Raw genomic sequence first — 17,780 nt, forward strand, 5'->3', positions numbered from 1 at the left:
TTTTTTCCCCTCTTCTTCTTGGTGACGGCCTGAATCGCAAGCCTTAGTGCAGACTTCGACTCCTAGCCTTAGCGCAGACCCAGTATGGCGGTCTCCCCATGTGGCATGGTGCTCTGCCGGTGGTCCATGGTAGTCCTTCGGCCCAGTGTACACTTTCCAAGTGCTTCCAGATTGGTCTCCTAGCATCTGGAGCCTCAAGGTGAAGCCCAGGACCATCTGGAATCAAGGCCCAGCGCAGACTGGTGGGTAGGTGCGGGCCTGGACTCGGTTGGAAGAACTGTTGTTCTGAATTGAATTTCTCATTTTCTAATTTATTCCTACAATCCCCAGTGCTGGTTCGTACAATCCCCAATCCTTACTTATTTATTTTTCTGTTCTTTTTTACCCTAAGAAGTTGTATTGAAGATCTGTACCTAGGTACCTTACACCTAAGATGTAAGTGAGAACTTGTAAGTTTTCACTGCACTCATGTGACAGTGAAGCTCATTCAATTCAATGGTCCCCATTCACTAGGTAAGTGATGGAAGGTGTTGTCAACGTGTTCAATGAGCAGTACTCATGAATAATTTGCTCACTGATGTTCTGTTGGATTTCTCCAGGACCAGTCAGTTCCAGATCTCATTAATGCTTTCTCCAAAGTCTGTACAGAGCAGGAGAGTTGAGTTTCAGAAATGAGAGGGAAGCGACGGGATATGGGCCGGGTGCTAGCAGGTGGGACTAGATTGGGTTGAGATATCTGGTTGGCAGAGATGAATTGGACCGAAGGATCTGTTTCTGTGCTGTACATCTCTATGACTCAATGACTGCCTCTGATGTCAAAGTAGCTTTTGACTGAGTGTGGCATCAAGGAACCCTCGCAGAAATGATGTCAATTTGAATCAGGGTAAAATACTTTGCACTGGCTGAAATCATACTGAGCACAAAGAAACATGGCTGTGATGTTTAGAGACCAACGATCTCAGTTCCAGAATATTTCACTTAGAAATTACTGTAGCAATGTCCTAGGCCTAGCTATCTCTAACTGTTTCATCAATAACCTTCCTTCTATCAGAAGGTCATAGTCACAGAATCCCTACAGTGTGGGAACAAGCCATTCAGCCCATTGAATCCACACCTTTCCCCACAAAGGCGATCCCACCCATAACCACTCCCCGTACATATAACCTTGCATTTCTCATCACCAGTCCATCTAATCTGCACACTATGAGCAATTTAGCATGGCCAATCCATCTAATCTGCTCACTATGGGCAATTTAGCATGGCCAATCTACCTAACCTGCACATCTTGATTGTGGGAGGAAACCCATGCAGATACAGGGAGAATGTGCAAACTCCGCATGGACAGCTGCCCAAGAGTGGAATTGAACCGGGATCCTTGGTGCCACGAGGCAGCAGTGCTAACCACTGAGCCACCATGCTGCTGCACCACCAGAAAGTCTAGATCCTCATTAAATTTACAGGCCTCTGATATTACTATTACCCTTGAGTGAAGGCAACCTATTGTCTTTACCTGGTCCAGCCTATGTGACTCCAAATCCACATATGGCCACCTCCTCACTCTTTGATGCTCAGCACAGTGGCAGGCCCTCTGTTTACTGTGCACCGATGTTTCATGGCCAGTTCTGGGTTCACAGTTCACTGCCCTCCATTCACCCAACTAACAACTCACCTGGAGGTGCCTCATCACTATATGCTGTAGGGCAGCTACAAAGGGGAGCAATAAGAGCTGGCCTCATACCCCAAAAACAGATCTTTAAACAATCCATTGGTACAGTGACCTGGAATTAACCAAACACCAAGAGTAATCCTGCATTGGGTGCTTGACAACAGGTCTAAGGTGGAAATTGCCAACAGGCTGAGTAATAAACATCCGCTCCTTATAGGCAGCATGGTTACCTCCCTATAACCCTGCATTTCCCAGGGCTAATCCACCTAACCTGCACCTTCCTGGACACTATGGGCAATTGAGCATGGCCAATACACCCTAACCTGCAGATCTTTACACTGAGAGAGGAAACTGGAGCAACCCACGCAGACATAGGGCAAATATGCAAACCCCACACAGACAGTCACCTGAGGATTGAATTGAACCCAGGATCCTAGCATTGTGAGGCAGTAGTGCTAACCACTGAACCACCTTGCTACCCTTACTTCTTCTTTAATCAGTGCTTGGATTAGTCCCAGCTTTCCATCGCTCTGAGAGACCAACCTGAGAGCTGGTGTTACGGTTTTACAAGCTGTTCAAATCCTGGCTGCACTCCAGAGAAACTATATCATGTGCAAATATTTATACTAACTATTAAACTGTTTAAACAGTTCTTTCTCAAAGGTCTGCCCTCCTGAGGGGAGACAGTTCAAGTTTACAGTTATTGCAAGGACGAATTGAATGCTTCCTGCTCCATATACTTTTTATGGTCTGCCCTTGTGCTGCCAAATCATTCAGGTCTTTTCTTTTCAATTATGTTCTTCCACATCCTCAAAACTATTTCAAAGGAAAATAACGAGTCCACTGAAGCTCAGTCAGTGCAGCATTTCCCTACTTCAGAGTCTGTCCCTAGAGATTTCAGGACATATTATTCAAGGTTGATGCTGCATTGCAGGACTGAGGGAATGCCGCACTGTCAGATGCACTTAAACCAAGCACCCTTGGTCATCTCAAATAGAGTCATAGGGCTATACAGCACCGTAATAGACCTTACAGTCCAACTCATTCATGCTGACCAGATATTCTGAATTAATCTAGTCCCATTTGCCCGCATTTGGCCCATATCCCTCTAAACTCTTTCTATTCACATACCCATCCAGATGCCTTCTAAATGTTGTAATTGTACCAGCCTCCACCACTTCCTCTGGCAGCTGATTCCATACATGTACCACCATGTACATGTTGCTCCTTCAGTCCCTTTTAAATCTTTCCCCTCTCACCTTAAACCTTTTGGATTCCCCTGTGCTGAGAAAAGAGCTTGGCTATTCACCCTTTTCATGGCCCTCATGATTTTATTAACTTCTATAAGGTCATCCCTCAGCCTCTAATGCTCCAGGGAAACAATTTCAACCTGCACCCCATGGTCTCTTTGTTCAGCAACACTCCACAGGACCTTACTATTAAGTGTATAAGTCCTGCCTTGATTGGCCTTTACAAAATGCAGCACTTCACATGTATCAAAATTAAACTCCATCTGTCACTCCTTGGCCAATAGGCCCATCTGATCAAGGTCCTGTTGTACTCTGAGGTAACCTTTTTCTCTGCCCTCGACACCAATTTTGGTGTCATCTGCAAATGTACCACCATACCTCCTATGTTCACATCCACATCATTTATATAAATTACAGAAGCAGTAGACCAGCACCGTTTCTTGAAGCATACTGCTGTCACAGTTCTCTGGTCTGACAAGCAACCTTCCACCACCTCACTCTATCTCCTACCTTCAATTCCCATGGCCAATATTTCGAAGAGCAAGGAGGGTTCTGTTGAGAGTTCCAGCCCATAATTTCCCCTTGATCAACATCATTAAAGCAAATTGGTAGTCATTCTTCTCCCATGTGGTTTGATATCACACTATGGGCTGAATCATAGAATCACAGAATCCCTACAATGTGGAAACAGGCCCTTCAGCCCTACAAGTCCATACCGACCCTCTGAAGAGTAATCCATCCACACCCATTCCCCAATCTATTATGCTATACTTACCTGTGACTAATACATCTAACTTGCACATCCCTGAACACTCTGGGCAATTTAGCACAGCCAAATCACTAAACCTGCACATCTTTGGATTGTGGGAGGAAACCAGAGCACCTGGAGGAGATCCACACAGACACGGGAGAATGTGCAAACTCCTGAATCTTACATTTTGGCTATGTGTCAGTTTTGTCAAGTCGTTTGAGGGTTGTCCACCATGGGGTCTAGCACGGTCTCTTGCCACATCATACCAAACTCACTTTGTTCACTACCTACTTCACCCCACAGCAACCCTCTTGCCCAGGTCTCAACCCATCTGACCATGTATCGATCCCACCAAAGTCACCACTCACCAGGTATGGATGGCACAATGGCTCAGTGGTTAGCACGGCTGCCTCACATCACCATGGACCCAGGTTCGATTCTATCCTCAGGCATCTGACTCTGTGGAGTCTGCACATTCTCTTTGTGTCTGTGTGGATTTCCTCTGGGTAAGCTGGTTTCGTCCCACAGTGCAAAGATGTTTAAGTTAGATGGATTGGCTAAATTGCCCATAGCATCCAGGGATGCGCAGGCGAGTTGGATAAATCATGGGAAATGCAGGGTTAGGGGGCTGGGTGGGACGTCCTTTAGAGGGTCAGTGCAGACCTGATGAGTTGAATGGCCTTTGTCTGCACTACAGGAAATTCCATGATTCTATATTCGATGAAAGATCAGAATTCCTGGCGCCCAAGCCATCTTTAAGATGTGACTCTGCACCCAGACAAGTGTTTGTAATCCAGCAATGCTCCTTACTGCACAGCGGCCCCCAAAGCCACATTTCTCATGCACATTGCTGGCATGGCAATGAGCGATGCTCCATTACACACACAAAACCCCATTCTCTCACCCTAGTCACTGCTTAAGCACCAAACCCCACAGTTTACCTCTCCATCGCTACACCCATTCTCGGTCATCACCCTCTATCTCCAACGTTCACTCCGAAACATCTTCTCATTGACCACAAACAGAAGGTGCAGTTTGCCCTTGCGATGGAAGTCAAATACTGCTTTGATGACTAACTGTACACCCAGCTGGTTTCTACTGGAACCCAGTATCCATCTGGTCCTGTCTGCATTGTGGTGCCCAATGCAGCTGAGCTCTATCATGTACAAGGACAGATTCCTCCTCACCAATGTCTTCCATCTCCACCTCCTCGGAAGACTTCTGTTCTCTCAGTTCCTCAGCATTGAGCAATCATTGTGCGGATCATGATACGCCAGGATGATGTGGCACTCTCTGATTGGACTCTACTAGAGGCACCCCTCCCCCCACCTCTCCCCCCAAGACCAGTCCAAGCAGTGGAACTGCATCTTCAACAGCTCTACTGTCTGCTCCACCTAAGCCAACCTTTTGAACTTCATCATTTGGCTCTTGCCATGTTGGCTCATTTCAGATCAAGAGAGATTTCTTGGGAGAAATGAGTCAAAGCAGACTGTGTGAGCAGCACAGTGACACAATCGTTGGCAGACAGCAGCAGACCCTGCCCTTTGTCACGAAACAATACACATCACAAGGAAAACTAAAAGTGAACATCTTGTGGTTTAAGGAAATAATTTGGAGAAGTGTTTATATATTCCATGCAACCCATAAACAGCCACAAGATTTTTGACAGGATTTTCCAACTTTTCTCTACCAGTGAGGTCCCCTCACTTGATAGAATTCCAAATCCACACGACCAGGAAGAAAGACTCTTCAACAGGAGCATGGAATTGCAATGTCATCTGAACAACTCTGTCCCTGACATCTCCTGTCCCCAAATTCCAAGACTTCCTTACTTTTACATTCTGCTACCTTTAACGTAAAGGCCAACATTCTATTAACCTAACGTATTACCCAATGAACTCGGATGCTGACTTTTATGATTGAAACTTGAGGTCCATCAGTTCCCCTCTGTGCTGTAGCTTTCTGCAATCGTTTTCCATTTAAATAATATTCAGCTTCCATATTCCTCCTGCCAAAATGCACAATCTCACAGTTTCCCGCATTACATTCCATCTGCCATATTCTATCCTCCAGTTTACCTTGTCTAGATTCGCTTGCAGTCTCTTTGTGGGATAAAATTGTCCGAGAGGTAAAATTGTCATCCACACCACTTGCCATCCCACCTATCTTTGTATCATCTGCAAATGTGACGATTCAATTCCCTCATCTAAGTCATTAATATACATTCTAAATAATTTCCACAATAGGAACAAATACAGTCTTTCAAGACCATCGCAGCTATTTTATTGTAAAACTATCTTCAATGATAGGTGGATTAATCGTGGGAGATGCAGGGTTACAGGGATAGGGTAAGGGAATAGGTCTGGATGGACCTGATGGGCCAAATGGCCTGCTTCCACATGTAGGGATTCTATGATTTTAAGCCTCACACTAATACTTTTGTCAATTAGACTGCTTTTTAAAAATCCTCAGCAATCCAGCACAGACCATCATAAAACACTGGTAAAATGTTCTCTTTAGTCAGCCAATTCCCAGATTTAAGGCAGCACTCCATTGCCTATCGCTGCACCTGTTCATCAGCAATAGCCCTGTTTTCAGAACCTAATGTATCCACTTTACATTGCCCCCAGCTACCCCTAAAACAAGCCTAACCCCAGTCCAATCTTGGAACTGCGTTGATGTATGCTTTCATGGCGACCTGAGAGATAAAATTGCATTAATGTACCGCCTTTCACAACTGCTGGACTTCCCAAACTATTTCACAACCATTTGGAGTATTTCGGATATATTACCTCTTGTAATATACACACAAAAGGTGGTCAAAATATGGACTTAAGGACAGAGGAGTTAGGACCAAGGAATTAGGCCATCGGCCCTGCAAGCCCACCTCCTATCTATTTGGGTTATAGCTGATCCAATAGGGATTTCAACTTCACTCCACTCTCTCCCACCTGGTTCTGAGTTGAAAAAGTTATTTAGAAAAACCTTCACAACCAAGTGTGGTTACAGAATACAAAATCAAAAGCAGTTGATGGGGCTTGGATATGGCCTAACTAATTGGTAGAATGAATGAATGAATGAATGAACGAATGAATGAATGAACTTCCTGAGAAAATGGTGGATATAGCTACAGTTACAATGTTTAAAAGACATTTAGATAAGAACATGAATCAGAAATGTTTGGAGAGATATGGGTCAAGTGCAGGCAGGTGGGACTAGTTTAGTTTGGAATTATGGTTGGCATAGACTGGTTGGACGGAAAGGTCTGTTTCCGTGCTGTATTAATCTATGAGTTCAAGGGGCTGAATGGCCGGTAAAGTTGCTAAATATGTGAATGTGGATCTTGTTGAGTTCACTTTCTGGAGACAGCTCTGATGCGCAGGACTACAGGTTGAACAAAATGGCAGATTCTGAATCCCCCCAGCTGGAACATGGACTAGTATTTGGCACCAATCTACTACATACTGAACATGCAGTTATGAACTAACCAGTTTGCAACAGCACTTCTATATGCATCGTGTAGTATGGAGCTATGGACAGTGATGGTAGAAAATCTAACTCTCTTTCCAACACATGGCTGACCAGGAATCTCTTCTGCTGGTTGGAAAGACTTGCAGGTTGGCATTCAACCTGTTTGACTGAAGTATGAATGCATCATCTCTTAAATCCTCCCGTGGGACTCGAACATAAGAAATTTGTCACTACGAATTGAAGCGGAAACCTTCTTATGATTAAGGATATCACGATTAATTCATAAGGAATCTGACCTGAGGTAATGAAAAGAATTTGGCTTGACCAACTATCTGATATTTTGCAGTTTCCAAAGCAGTCAGCATTTTTTGGTCTCTGACAGGAAGTTTAATGAATTAATCCATGGCACACAAACTCGTCTACCACAAAATAACAGGAAGTAATTCTGCTTTCTGGAACAAATCCAATTGATTAATGAACAAATCATTCTTACAGTGCTATTGCTGTACAGTCATTTTATCAATGCTGGGGTGACACCAAAATTAATGAAGGAAAGTGAAATCCTAGAATCTTGATTTGATGGAGTTGACCAGGTCACCTTTAATTGAATACACCAGAAGCGTTCAGAGTCACAACTGGATAAATAAATGGCAAGAGTATCCAAAATACAATACTCCATCTTGTTGACTTTTTAGAACTTCAACTTTTCTTTTGTTATTTGTTTATGGGATGTGGGCGTCTTTGGCTAGGCCAGCACTTAGAATGAAGAAGAGTCAAAACATTAATTGCTTTGCTGTTAACTCTGTTTCTCTCATTCCACAGATGCTGCCAGCCCAGTGAAGTTTCTCTAGCACTTTCTGTCTTACTTAACAATCAAGCCATTGGTGACAGAGAAAGCTCACCGCTTCAACACAAGATTTAATTCAAAAAGCCAACATCCATGGCCAAATCTGGTCAATCTCTTCATTAAAGAATCTAAGAGATTATCACACATTTGAATGTTTGAGGATCCCGTGGATCAAATTCAATTCTGAACACTTATATATTATTATGGAGACATCCACTTTCTCTCTCTATTTTCAATTGAGATGTGGATGTAATTGGCACAACCTCATTTATTACCCATCATGAGCTGAAGGTGTTGTGGTGTTTTCTGCTTTCTGGTGATGGAGCCATCACTCGGGTTTCTCATGGCACTGAACAGTATTTTGGAGAAGAGCCTCACTATTTTGAGTTTGTCCACAGTGTAAATGATTTCATCACCTTCTCTGGCAGCTGTCTTGACTGAAAAGTTGGATACAGGATCATTGTGAAGATCCCCAGCAATGGCGGATCATTGGTGCTTAGGCAGTTGACAGAGGGGGGGCTTTTGGAACCATGACACCGTTGGCTTTCCTTGAGGTACAGTGAATGTTGTGCATTTGGCATGGTATTTACAGATTGTCTGTATAGTACTGAAACAGGCCATTCAGTCCAAAACATCCATACCAGTCTTAATGCTCCACACAAGCATCCATTTACTTCTCTTCATCCAAGCCCATTACCATTAATTTCAATGCCTTTCATGTGTTCATTTAACTCACCCCTTAATAAACCCTGTGTTATTCTCCTCAGCTACTCCTTGTAGGATCGATGGCTAGATTTTCACTGGGGATGCCAAGGAATTGATGCAGCAGCAATGGAGGAGCATGGGGTTTGTGGAGAACTGCAGTGGGGTGAGGGTGTGGAGAATTCAAGTGTTTAACAAATACTGCTATTCTTCTCCTCAGAGGCTGAGGCCGCAGGGCTAGGAAGTGTTGTTAAAGCGAGCTTGGCACAAGCTTGGCCTTGCTTTTGTTTCATTAATTAATATACTCCTCATGCATTCAAATACCTCTAATATCTTCCAGCTGTTCATTGGCCCCCATTCACTGCAGTCAGATGGACTGGCAATCAGAATGCTGATGCAGTTGACATGGAATTATACTGGTTTTATGTCTTCCAAAGTTGAGAACCTCTCCCATTTGCCTCTTTCTAATCACTTGCCTCTTTTCACCCTTCACTACTGGGAATCTGCTTCCCTTGGAGCTAGAAGGCTCTGGGTTAAAGGCAGAGTCTAAATCTAGGGTTGGCCCTCCCAGTACAACACCATCACAGAGTGCCACTTTGTCTGAGGTATAATCTTTCAGATTTGAGGCCCTGTCTCCTCCTCTCAGGAAGGCAGAAAATATCTCCTATCATCATGTCGGAATTCAGGTATATGCTCTCCTTGATTTTTTTAAATTGATTCGCATTAGCTTTGTTGTCATATGGACTCAAATGAGTACAGTGAAAAGTTTAAAGTCGCCACTTACAGCACTATCTTCGATACAATGGTATTTAGGTGCAGCTTCTGCAGTTACAGATTAGCTAGTGTAACAATATCGCCAACACATGGCACCAACTTAGGCACACAATACCTATGTACAATACTTAATTACAGAATAGAGAATTGAAGAAAAAAAGTTATACACAGTAAAACCATAGGTCAGAAAAACAAGATGCAAAGTTAAAAAGACAAACATCTTATAAAATTGAGTGGATGGAGAACTGTGAATATTTATCTGACAATACAGACTGATTACAGCTCTGCATCCACACTGGAAACCCTGAAGTTTGTTCAACATTTATCCCCTAGATATCTGATATGGTTAACATGATGTGGAGGTACTGGTGATGGACTGGGATAGACAAGGTCAGAAGTCAGACAACACCAGGTTATAGTCCAACAGGTTTATTTGAAATCACAAGCTTTCGGAGCGCCGCTCCTTCATCAGTCACTTCCCCTGGTATAGGAACAACGCTCCAAAAGCTTGAGATTTCAAATAAACCTGTTGGACTATAACCAGGTGTCATGGATAACATGGAAACAGAGAAAATTGGGGCAGCAGTGAGTTATTCAGCCCACTGAGTCCATTCTGACATTTATCATGATCGTGATGGATCGTTTATCTCAATGCCATGCTCTCACACTCTCCCTAAACCCCTTAAACATGCAGCTCGCTCACTGATACAAACATACTATGACAATTGAACAAATAAATCTGAGAGAGGAATGAAATGGAGCATCACTTCCTGCTGTAACACAGATGCTGACTCCAATGGTTCAGGTATCTTAGAAGGTTTTGTTTTGGGATTCCTGTTCTTTATTCAGCCTGGGTTCTGTGAATACTGGGACCTCTTATCCTACTATGTAATAAACATCAGATTGTGCTGAAATGCTGGAATGCTTTAATTGGCAATGTTCATTGTACCTTGGGCCATGTTATCAGCAGGTTGCCAATTGGAAATGCATGGTAAAGAACCAAAAACAAGAAAGTGCCTTATATTTTGTAGTGCAGGATCCTGGACCGCAGACCGTGCAATATAGGATTATGTAGAATATGCAAACAGGTCAGGCTGCTTTATGAAGAAAGCTTAAATATGCTGGGTCTTTACTCATTTGGAATTAAGAGTGAGGAGAATTTATTGAATCATAAATATAGGCTGAGGAGGTTTGGTAGGACAGGCACTCGGAGAGGACATTTCCCTTTGTGAGAGATTTGAGAACTAGGACAGGGGACGGTTTAAACATGAGGCATCCCCCATTTGAACCAGAGATGAAGAGAAATTTCTTGTTTTGCAGGGTCATTAATCTTTGGAATTCTCTTCCCCAGAAAGGATCATTGAATACGTTCAAGACTGAGCTCAACAGATCTTTAATAAAAGTTCTGAATAATAATAATAATCATAATAATAATAATAAGTCAAACCATTAACTTGATTTCTCTCTCTACGAATGCCAGTTGACCTGCTGAGTACCTCCAACATTTTGCTTCCTGAAAATATAGTCAATCCTCTGATTCACAAGAGTATCCAAGGGTTAGAGGGCAGAGGTAGGAAAATCTAGGAGATTAATGAAAAGATATTATAATGCATGGAATTAGGGGGTGAGGGAAAATATATCAGTTATAGATTGAGAATTCGTTAATAGACTGAGAGTACAAATAATTGGATCATTCTCAGCATGACAGGCTATACCAGAGTCAATGTTCATAATTTATAAAATTAATTTGGTGGTGATGACCAATTGCAATATTTCCAAATTTGCTGGGAACAGAACCTGAGGCTTCAAGAAGACTGGCAGGTTCAGTGAATGGCTGGAACATGACAAACACAATCTAAATTCGAATAAATGTGAAGCTGTTGTTAGAAAAAGCAAAATCTCCCTTAAATGTTGAGAGGTTGAGAAGTGAGGGTGTCCAAAGTGAACTGGGTATCCTTGTTCATGAGTGACTGAAAATGAGTGAAACAAGAAATTAAAGAAGGGAGATGATTCTGAGGAAGGGTCACTCGATCAGAAATGCAAACTCTTGATTTCTTCCCACAAGTTGGCGCGGCGTCTCAGTGGTTAGCGCTACTGCCTCACAGTGCCAGGGACCCAGTTTTGATTCCAGCATCTGGCGACTGTCTGTGTGGAGTTTGCAAATTCTCCCCGTGTCTGCGTGGATTTCCTCTGGGTGCTCCGGTTTCCTCCCACAGACCAAAGATGTGCAGGTTAGGGTGAATTGGCCATGCTAAATTGCCCATAGTGTCCAGGGATGTGTAGGTTAGGTGCATTAGTCAGGGGTAAATGTAGGGTAATAGGGTAGGGAAATAGGTTTGGGTGGGATACTCTTTGGAGGGTTGGTGTGGAGTTTTTGGGCTGAAGGGCCTGTTTCCACACTGTAGGGATTCTAAGATACTTCCAGACCTGCTGAGCTTTTCCAGCAGTTTCTATGTATGTCTCAGATTTACAGCATCCGCAGTGGTTTTTATTTGGTACGATGATGTTGATTTCAAGGGGATTTGAGTAGAGGGGTAAAAATGTCTTGCTGTGAGTGCACAGAGCCTTGGTGAGACCTTGCCTGAAATATCATGGACTGTTTTGGTCTCCTTATCTAATTGGCATAGAGGGAGTTCAGCAGAGATTCTCTATATTAATCCCTGGGGTGGCAGAAATGTTTTAGGACAGATTGAAAAAATGGGCTCTGTATTCTCCCATGAAACTTATAACGTTCTCATGGGTGTCACAGGGACATGCTAGGTAGGCTGTTTTTCACTGGCTGGCAAACTTACCACTCGGGGCTATCTTAAGAGAAGGGGTAAGTCATCTCAAACTAAAATGAGGGAGAATTTATTCACTCAGAGGGTGGTGAATCCTTGGAATTATCTACCACAAAGGACTGTGGAAAGTCAATCATTGAGGGTCTGATAGGTTTCTGGAGACTAAGGACATTTCATGCCACTAAGGAGGTGATCAGCAATGATCCCAAATGGGCCTAATAGCCTCTTCTTGTGTCCCTCCCCTTTCACTGTCAGGGAGTCACGTAGGAGTCATTTGCACACTCAAACCTGGACAAACCAGCAACTTCTGTGGTCACTGACTTCCCACAAATTAGCAAATGTCTTTAAATCAATTGCAGCATGAGCCACAGTGGAATTTAAACTCATGACCCCTCGGAACTCTGAAGTGTTCAAAGCTGAGTGTGTGTAACCTCTGCTTGATACTGTTCCTGTTGCATTTTGAAGGTGATATGTTGATTGCCTTAATAGGACTGAATATTAAGGCAGGCAGAGAGATGGGAAAATGTGCCCTTATTAGAAAGCATTAAGAACACAAAAATCCGATGAGACACCAGATTTCAAAACAGATGTACTTAAAAATAACATTTTTGTGTAACATATTTAAGCAAATATGCAATGAGTCAACAGAACAATGGTCATGGAAAAGCAGTTTTCTTGCAGTTTACACTCTATTTAAAGCCTCATCTGTACACAAGTCTTGCTATAGAGTCAATGGGGCACATCAGTGAATGTTCATTCCATATGTCACTTGGCTAGTTTCTCTGTCTAAGTTTGTCTCTTTATTCCCCTAGTGCCAGTCAGCAGAAGTTAGCGGAAAGGGTCTGCATTTTGCTAGCACCTCTCATAACCTCAGGTCATGCCAAAACACTGAACAGCTGACAACGTACTTCTGAAATGTAATCACTGCTGCAGCGTGCACAGTAGGATCTCAAAAGCAGCGAATTACATCATGTATTTTAGTGATGTTGATTGAGAGATGGACTTTGAGTCAAGAAATCCAGAAGTCTCCTATTTCTCTTGGAGATACTGGCCAGGCCTATCTTTCACCCACAACATTCATCTTTCAAAGGGTGACCCACTGACTACTATACATTCAGACCTAAGGGAATGCAGCCTTGGAATAGGGAAGAAGGGCAAAAGTGTCAGTGGCTGAGGTGACCAGAGTTCTTGCAGAAATAAAGTCCTCAGTGTATCCTGACAAATCAGAAAAATCGCAAAATAATGCACTCAGAGGTGCTTAGTCTAGTGTCAAAGTGAAGGATGGCATGGAGTATGGGGAACAGGCAGGAAAGGGGAGTTGAGGATCATCCAATCAGCCATGATTTCATTGAATGGGAAAACAGATCAGATGGGCTGAATAGTCTACTCCTGCTCCTACATGGTATTTACTGCATATGGCACAGAGCAACAGGAAATGCAAAACGTCCCTCTAATCCACAATACTTCAGCTGGCAAAGGGTTACAAACAAGTTGAACACAGCTCATCACAACAGCAGTTAGGGATGGGCCACAATTTCTAGATTGCCCAGCGACACACGCATACATTCTCTGAGAGAACTTTTAAGTACTGTCTTCCAGAAAATCCATTTGCAGCTAGGCCTTAGGTTGGCACCCCTCCAGTACCTTCCCAAATTGCTATTTGACCACAGTAGGAATCACAGCAACACCCACATTCAGCACAACCCATTAACTACACGCCAGCAGAAGGAATAACAATAGGGGGCTGACCATCACCACACCCCCACCCACCAAGGACGCAAATCCAACTGTTGCAAATACTCCAGCAGCTCGGAACCCAGAGTCCTGTGGTCCCAGATACTTTATAAGCCAACAGCACAAATGACATTACCTAGCAACGGGATTACAGCTCAGCTCGCCCAGTCAAAATTGCAATTGTTCATACTTCTTCCAAATGATGTCTCCTTCATTCCTGAGCCACGTGTATATAGAGTTGTGCTTGGAACAAGGTCAGCCGGGTGGACCTCATAGAGTATGAGATCCCCCACTGGAGCTGTTACCCTGGCCCAATCAGGGAGCCCTGGCTAACAGAGATAAACAGGAGTGTCTGAGGTTCTGCTCACTCTGAGAATGGGCTCTGAGGGAGCTGGATCAATGTCAAGGACTCTCCGCGTGTAAATAAAGGGTAACTTGGTGATAGGATATTGGCCCCTGTGGAGTTATTTCAGAGTGCTCCAGCAGCAGATTTCCTTGCCCCATTTGTATTGGAGTGTTCCGGCTAATTGTAAACCGCAGTCTATCAACACTCAATAGACTATTGAAGAAAAAAATAGGGGAAGAATAACTGGCATTTGGGTTTGTTCTTATCCAGCTGAATAAGAAACAATATTTCTCCAAAAGGACACCAGCACAGTTACAGCAGGCTGACATTCCATGCATTACTGAGGGAGTGCTGCCCTGCTGGAGGTCAGATTGGATAAGACATTAATCTAAAGTCCTACCTGCACTCCATGGTTGTCCGGAGCACCATTCACACAACGAGGCAGACAGTTCTGGTCAATATTTACCAGTAAAAAAAACAAAATGAATTCATCGGGGTTGTGGGATCATACCATGCACACATCACCTGCTGCTTTTCATTCACTGAAGCAAGGACAAAGTACTTCATTCCCTGAAAAGCACTTTGGGTGTCTTGGAAGCCTGAAGGATATTGTATAAGTACAGGTTGTGCCTTTGTTTTCCTTATATGTACTTCTATCTTGAACTGAAATTTAGTCCCAGTCTTCTGAGAAAATGGGCTTGATTGCTGAGGAACGGGTTACAAACTGTGACTCCGGTCGTTAGATCCTGCACTGCCTCATTCAACTCCTTGGCTAACTCAGTGTTGTCAATAAACACTCTTCCTATGGTGTGCAGGGCAGACTGGTAAAACATCTCCTGCCGTGCCTCACGAAAATGCATCCATCCATAATTGTGTTTTGATTTCCAGGTTCGCTGTGGACCAGAAAGTATTCATATCCAGTTGAAATAAAACTACTTTATATGCTGTACAGAAATCCAATGCTATAAATCTGATGAAGGTTAGGTGAAACAGGCTCTTTTCTGTTGCCAGTTGAATTAAGATGTAAGGATATATGGCTGATAACAACAGCACTCTCAATGTTTATAAGAGGACAGGTTTAGTGTCTACAATTCAAGCCACTTCTTATTTTACAACAGTTAGCCTTTAAAGTACTCAGAACATAAGGCTGTACTGATTCTCTGAGCTCAAACACAGTGTGAGCTGAGCGAAGTGTGCTTTACCCATACATTTAATTCTTTCAACCAAAACCAATCACCATTCTGTCAATTAACATTACAGTTCCCCAGAGTCATTCCAACTGCATTATTAGCAGCATCTGTGGGTGGGACCTCCCACCATCCAAATCAACAAGCAAGGAAATGGCTGCCCGTCACTGAGTCCATTCAACTGCCAATAGACAAAGTCCAAAACCCTTCAATGTTCACACAATGTCTTGTGGATCCTTACTGTGCGCTGTTGGGTAAGAGCAGGCTCTGGAAGAAAGGAGCAAAATTCACTTTTCCCCATCCCCCTCACTTTGTTTTCGTCAGCCATGCCTTCATTTTTTCAAGAGTCAAGATTAGAGTGGTGCTGGAAAAGCACAGCAAGTCAGGCAGCATCTGACGAGCAGGAAAATTGACATTTCAGGCAAAAGCCCTTCCTCATTCCTGATGAAGGAGCTGTTGCCCAAAACATCGATTTTCCTGCTCTTCGGATGCTGCCTGACCTGCTGTGCTTTTCCAGCACCACTCTAATCTTGACTCTGATCTCCAGCATCTGCAGTCCTCACATTCGCCTTCATTCAGTTTTCAAAACCCTAACCTCCTGAATTTAGTCCCTGCCTCTCTCTCTTCAAAACTACTTAATTAACCAAACTTTTCGGTGCCCCTTCTATGTCTTAGTGTCAATATTCGTCTCACCACATTCCTGCAACATGCCTTTGGACATTCTGCAACACCGCAATGCTATATAAATGCAAGTCATTGTCAAGGATCTCAGTCCCATTCATTGTCTAATGGCAGAGAAATAAGCTGCTTGCTGATATTTAATTCAGCCTCTCCAGGGCCACTCAGCTCTTGGCCTTATTAGACGCTTGGTTCAAACATGGACAAAAAGAGCTGAATTCCAGAGGAGAGGTGACAGTGACTGCCCATGACATCAACTCCCCAAACAACTGAATCTTGTGTCAAAACTGTAGTGATTGGGAACTGGGAACAGCTCTCCCCTGGTTAGAGTCATAACTGGCACACAGATGGTTATAAGCCTTTCATCAGGAAAAATGTTCACTTTCCTGCTCCTCGGATGCTGCCTGACCTGTTGTGTTTCTCCAGTGCCACACTTTTCAACTCTGAGTCTCCAGCATCTGCAGTCCTCACTTTCACACAGATGGTTATGGTTGGGAAATATCTCAACTCCAGGACATTTCTGCAGGAGCTTCTTGTAATAGATATTTTTCTAATCAACACATTCAGAGATGCTATTGCAAACTTCTAGATCAGTTGGGACTTGAGCTCAAGCCTCCTGATTCAGAGTTAGGGACACTACCCCTGTGCCACAAGATTCCCCAGTTTCTCAGTGTATTATCCTGAGCTTAACCACCTTTGACTGCTTCAATTACTTCACAAGGTTCAGGGTTACCAAATCGCTCCCCCTCCAAGGATTGTCCCAGAGTCTCCCATGAGTTGAAGAATACAGTGCTGTACACATCATCCAGGAGAAAGGTCACTGGGACATTTAGGAATTAACAGTGGAGCTAGAATGAGTCTGTTCATTTTCCAGTCACTGTAGGGGGCTGTTGGAAGAATGAACATGTTGGGAAACCAGTAAATGTTATGTGGGAGGAGGGGAATGGAGGTAGAAGACCACGCAATGACACTTCCAGGAATATAACAGGATGGCAACTGTGCAATGTGTAAGCCTGAAATTTGGCATGCCCTCGTGTACAGGATGTTTTGATAACACATCATCTTGTGCAGTGCCAGAAGTCTTGGGTCATTTGGCACAGTTAAAGATGTAGTTAAAGTGAGAGTTTGGAGAAATATTTGATGAAAATGGTTACAATTTTCCTCATTGAGCAAGAGGTTGGGTACTGTACATCATTAAAACCTTACTGTGTCTGCACACTATGACAGCTATAGTTCAAATAGATTAATGGTAGATATTGTTTTTCTATTGGCTATTCCATAGAAGCCGATTCTGCAGTTTGATTAAAGTTTGCACTTTGCCTTCTTTCTCTTTTGGTAATAATACATAGTCCCTAAAACGACAGCATGAACAAAGCACAATCTTTGCTTCACCCACTCAATGCGATTGCCATCAGATCAAGGCGCTATGATTAGGTCAGACAAATGGGAAGGCGGACTGCCTTTTTCCCCCTTTTCTCTGTAGGATTCCTGTTGAAGGAGCACTTTCTCTACACTGCACACTCCTGCTCCGGCTTGAAGCAGACACTGAATCTCATTCGATCCAAGTTATGGAAACTCTGCAATTTTATTTTCC

At 43.4% G+C, this 17,780-nt stretch overlaps 1 protein-coding gene and 1 long non-coding RNA gene across 3 annotated transcripts in view; one reads left to right on the forward strand and one right to left on the reverse strand.

Moving 5' to 3' along the window:
• LOC132834820 (uncharacterized) overlaps positions 1-9,187 on the forward strand; it is a 149,487-nt gene extending 140,300 nt beyond the window's left edge. The window contains exon 4 of the long non-coding RNA XR_009647248.1: positions 7,961-9,187. This is a non-coding gene — a long non-coding RNA (uncharacterized LOC132834820). The remainder of the gene's footprint in view (positions 1-7,960) is intronic.
• Positions 1-17,780, reverse strand: part of LOC132834651 (collagen and calcium-binding EGF domain-containing protein 1-like) — a 159,669-nt gene that overhangs the window by 107,438 nt on the left and 34,451 nt on the right. The gene's annotated exons all lie outside the window — the stretch shown is intronic.

This window comes from Hemiscyllium ocellatum, chromosome 42 (genome assembly GCF_020745735.1).
Source record: "Hemiscyllium ocellatum isolate sHemOce1 chromosome 42, sHemOce1.pat.X.cur, whole genome shotgun sequence".
NCBI lineage: Eukaryota > Metazoa > Chordata > Chondrichthyes > Orectolobiformes > Hemiscylliidae > Hemiscyllium > Hemiscyllium ocellatum.